This window comes from Belonocnema kinseyi, chromosome 3, assembly GCF_010883055.1.
Source record: "Belonocnema kinseyi isolate 2016_QV_RU_SX_M_011 chromosome 3, B_treatae_v1, whole genome shotgun sequence".
In the NCBI taxonomy this organism is placed as follows: domain Eukaryota; kingdom Metazoa; phylum Arthropoda; class Insecta; order Hymenoptera; family Cynipidae; genus Belonocnema; species Belonocnema kinseyi.
The window spans coordinates 16,315,541-16,321,245 of NC_046659.1; positions in this window are offsets into that span (position 1 = coordinate 16,315,541).

The window sequence follows — 5,705 nt, forward strand, 5'->3', positions numbered from 1 at the left end:
TTAGGGTCCACGAGGCTTTTGCTGGATCGTCGTATTGATTCCTTTACAGACTGTAACCACCTATCTCATGGTTGTGAGACGTGGTTATGGCTGAAATTTTACTGCGATTTCGCTGGAAGCGGGTGCAATTTTTCAGATTAGCACCCGCTCCCGGGGAAATCCTGCGGTTGTTCTTATGACAAATTTTTAATTATATATATATATGTATTATTATAAGCGTAGAAAATTTTTTTATATAATTGATCACAGAAATTTGCAGACGGATGTGCACAACTGTCGGTTATATTTCAGATTTATTTTGTAATACTTTCATCTAGATTAGCCGAGAGGCTTTAGGCGTTAGAAATTAGGAATGCGAAACTTATAGGGTTTCGAACCCAGCGGCGAATAACAATTTTCATAGTGTACGATTATAAATAGTGTAGTGATTGTGTAATAGTAAATAATTGTGTACTGAAACATATTATAAAATATTAGAGTATAATAGTAATAATATAATAATACAAGAGATTCATTTTTTGCGGCGAAAAATCGGTTATCATTTTATAGAACTTTTCTCTATAGTTTCGAGATTTCTTCGATAAAGACAGTATTTCAGATTTTATGGAAATTTGTTACACATTTCTTTGCATAGTTCAATGCAATGTAAAAGAAAGACGATTCCAACTTTTATTAAACTAGCTATCGTTTCCTCTACTATGAAATTAGTTCTATAAAACTTAATGAATATTTTTTTTCTGTGTATTAGTTCAAGCTTGACCTGGTTCGGGCGAGGTAGATTTGGGAATTGTAGTTTATAGATTATCTGGATTAAATAAAAAAAAATGTAATAGCACTACGTTGCTTTAGACCTTGTTGTAGAAATTGTTAACTGATCTACTGATAATATAATCTCACAGTCGTCACAGATAGAAATCGGTTTTTATTTATCTAACTTGGCATAAAAATAGATTTATATAGGATCACGTAGATTTCAAGCTTATTACATAAACTATCATTTTATTCATTGTCTTGTGGTTTGGAGACTGATTTTTTTTCTATTAACCATGACGTGAAATTCCATATAACCCATATAAAACTCGATTTTTATAGTCATTCGGAACATCGATGTTCCCGAATAATAAGAGACTATCTTTCTCAGTCTAATAAAGGACTATCTGTTCCCCCGTCTAATAAAGAACTATCTTAAATTTCCAGTCAATTGAAGGACCAACTGTTTTTTTGTGGAATTCCAGATTTAAAATGATTATGATAAAGTAATACAAAGAGGTTAATATTTGCTTTAAAAAACCAACTTTCAATTTATATTGAAAAGTAAAAATGGAAATTCTAGTTAAAGTAAATAATATCCTTGAAAAATGTTTATCATAATAGTTACAATAATTCTTGAGAATATAAACAAGTTGTTCAAATAATGTTTATTCAGATTTTAAATAAAACAGTAGCCTATGTTCCTGGACCTTCACCGATCAAGTTGTGTGAAAATAATATAAGAGAAGTTTATAAACCTTTTATTTAATTAATTCAAATAGCAATACTTCCACATACAGGATGTACACGCTGGGGCATACATACATGGCGAGTTGAATGCTACCCGAATTGCATAACAGCAGGGCAGAAGCCATTATACAGGGGTATTTTCATATTTCGCGCCTTTAAAGTTTTATTCGGATTGGTCATTCCGTCAAGTCCGTGCATCTTCGGATCAAGTTTATGAGAGTTTCCATGGTTGTGTTCGAAACTTCAAACGGATACAAGTGTCAAAACAATATAGGTTATGTTATATAGTAATTACAAATAATATCAGTGTTTAATTAATAATGAAGTGAGACATGTGAACTGAGAAGTAAACGTAATTTTTTTTCTTTGCTAATATCATTATAGAATAGCTGCTCAGTGACAAATACTACAAAATAGTAATAATATTCTGCCCTTCCAGTGGGTGAAGAGTGAATGGTGTTTAACGCTTATTTTTACTGCATAAAAAAAGGTATGTAATGAATAGACAGGATATGTTTTAAATAAAGTGAATGAAATATTACATGCGTAAAGTTTAAATTGACATTGCCTATATTTACTGACAGCGACTAGGGCAAACAGGTAAATCTGAACATAACCGCTTGAAGTTTCGAACGCAACCATGGAAACTCTCATAAACTTGATCCGAAGATGCACGGACTTGGCCGAATGGCCGATCCGAATGCAACTTTAAAGGCGCGAAATATAAAAATACCCCTGTGTAATGGCTTCTACCCTGCTATTGTGCAATTCGGGTAGCATTCAACTGGCCATGTATGTAAGTCCCAGCGTGTCTACCCTGTATAATATAACTGGATGGTTATATTTAAAATGAAAATTACTGAGTTGAGTAGAAATAAGAAATTAACTTTAGTTTACCTAAATATTACTCTGAGAAAATGTAACTCCAGAGCCTATTGCCATTTTATGCAATTTCTTAATTTTATCCCTAAGAAATGAATTTAAAATGAAAAAGTACAAGGGATCTTTCCTGCTGCAAATTCTTAGAAGATTTAAAAATCATTTAATTTAGGCTTGAACAATGCAACCTTGCAATTTCAAGGTGAATAAACATGCTAAAATTACATATTTTCTCACAAAAAATAGTAATCGTATCCTATGACTTTGCTTGCCTTAACTTGAAAAGTTGTGTTACAATGTACTCTTATGCATTATCGATTTTAAGAGTAGAAAAGCAAATTAGCGCAGAAAACTTTAGGTTAAAACGTGTAAAGTTACAGGACACGATCACTGTTTCATATTATAAGATATGTAATTTCAGCATATTTAGCCATCTTGAAATTCTGGGGTTGCATTGTTAAGATTTAAATTAAATTGTTTTTGAATTTTCGAACATTTTGCAACAAGAAAGGTCTACACTTTTTGATTTAAGTTATAAAATTAGTGGAAATAACATAGTCTCACATGTTTGTAAACTTGTATTGAAAGCTAACCTATAACATGTAAAAGTTTGTTATTTTCAATAATTTTAAAATGTTGTGAATGATTTAAAAGGAAATTTGTCCACTTTTCTCTAATTAAATAACAAACAACCAATGTGTATAGCAATCAAACAATATTAGCATTCTTTATGTGTTAAGATAAGCTCAATTAATCTTAACAAGCCTATATCATTTGATCTCTATATAATTGAAAAAATGGTATATTACTCAAATAAAATGTTAATACTTACCTAAAATCAATCAATTCAAGTTTAAAAAAACATTGGTACATGAAGTATATATATAGAAAACCGTTAAGCAACCGCTTAATTCCTCCATTTTGTTACTTTGACCGCGCAGTTTGAGTTTGACGCGGAAGACTACGGCGAACTGTTACAGAAAAATCAGTATGTAGGAAGAAATATTATGAGAATATTAAAAGAATGAATTCAAAAAGAACTTTCAATGGATATATTAGAACATTGGTAAGGAAATAAATTATATTCAGACCAGAATGTAAGTTTGTAAATATTACAGAATGAGAAGGATTAAAAGTATATACAATTTTTTGATATTTGTGATAAGGAATTTCATTTCAAATATCTCCGTTTACCAGTGAATAAAAAATTCTCAGGTAGACAATTCTTTCAGAAATATATATATGTAAAAGTGACAGAGGTTTGTAATAGAATTACGCGGGTCCGTAAATTTTACAGAAAAGTTTCTTAGATCTGTATTTGATCTGGATTGAAAGTAAGACCTATTATTCTTACATTAATTAGACAATAATTTGTCATATGGTACAATTCGGACGTCCTTCTGAATTTACATATAAAACGTTTGTGTAAATGTATGCAATATTATAGGGGTTTGCCAACATTTATTGTCATTTTGAACAGTCTGCTAAGAACAAGAGAGATTTTTAATCTGATACAATGTGATTTCATATTATATCTAAAAAGTGGAAAGGCAAGAGGAAGTAACTGACAAAATGAAAATTCTGCCTAACAGTAAAATAAATAAAACATAATAATTATCATTTTTCATGTCATGGGCACTGCAGGTTGGCCGTTTTAATCATAGAAAAAAATTCCCGGTTTTTTCCCGGCTCGCTAACATTTTTCACGGCCAATGAAATTTAAAAAATCTAACTATGTTCTAAACATTTTTCCATATAAAGTGATAAAAAATAAACAACACTTTAAAGCATTCAAAATGGAACACTTGAATTCCAAGCTTTTAAAATTGAAGTTTAAAAGTTTTCAATTTAAAAATTGTGTATTCAAATGCTGAATAACTTACACGTATAAACTGCAAGGTACTAACACTTTTAAATTGAACAGTTTTAAGTGAAATGCAAATAAACTGCAAAACATAGAACTTTTATCAATTATAGAGTTCAAAGATTGAGATTAATTTCAAAAAGATAAAACCACGTTAACATTTTTTATAGTATAAATTAAAGAATCAAGCAATGAACTTTAAAAGTTTAGAATTTATATGTTATTTTAAGTAATTTTAAGCTAGACACATTAAAAGTTGAAAAATAATTTTTTTAACTTAACGTTTCTTAAACTAGAAGTTGAATTATTTTTATTTTAAATAGTCTAGGCATCTTTTTACAACTTCTTCATATCTCTTAAAATTACTCAAATTTTTTTTACCAGAAATAAGTGTTTAATTCTTATTTATGTGTCAAAATTTTAAATTTTCACTTATAAATTAAACACTTTTTAAATAGAACAATTAAAATTGTAACGCTAAAAGACCAAAAGTTCTTCGAAAATCTAAAGATTCAAAGCTTTCTATGTAAAAAAATTCAGTTTCAAATTGTTTTCTTTTAAATATTAGGTTTCAATTTACTCGTCTTAAATGAACAGTGAAATATTGCTAAATAATAAATACTTATTCTTTCTCTACATTAAGAAATTTTAAATTAAATGGGATAAAAATGAAATAATTTAGACACGCAATATTTTAAATTCAATAAAAACCTTTAATTATGACTGTATTATTATGGATTTATTTTTAAATTGAAAATAGTAAAACGCACGTTTACATTTTTTAGTAGCTGAACAAATTAATAAATGTATTTATTAAGTTTAATATAAAAAAATTATATAAAGGAATACCTGAAACTCTAAATGACAAATATATCATTGATAAATCATGAAAGTTTTTATAAAAAATAAAATTATCGCAATAAATGATATATTGATTTCAATTCTTATCAAGACTTTCGGATTGAAACAGTTACAATCTGGGAATTCTCAAATTTTGAACGGATCTAGAATTGTTTGGTCAAATCAATTATTGTTCAGATTTCTACACTTAGAGTACAGATCAATTTTCAAAATAATTTATTTATTTATATTTATAGTTGATAAAATAAAACTGTTTTTTATCAAAAATTTTCAACATCAAATGCTTTTAATTTTTAATTGCTTAGATCCTCAAAACTGCACTTTAATTATTTTAAAAACTGTTGAAATCGAACGTGGACAGATTTTTCTTCTGAAAATTCGTAAAATTCTCGGTTTCCAGGTCCGGCGGCCACAAATATGTCACTTTTTGTCCGCAGAAAGAGGTTATGTAACACATAACCTAAAATAATAGTTAATCCATATTTTCCTTTAGCGATCTTCAACATTATTATAATACATTTGATTGGGATTCAAATATTTCTACACCTCAAAAGTACAAGAAATTTTTATTCTTACATTTTACATTTTCAAATCCCTTCTG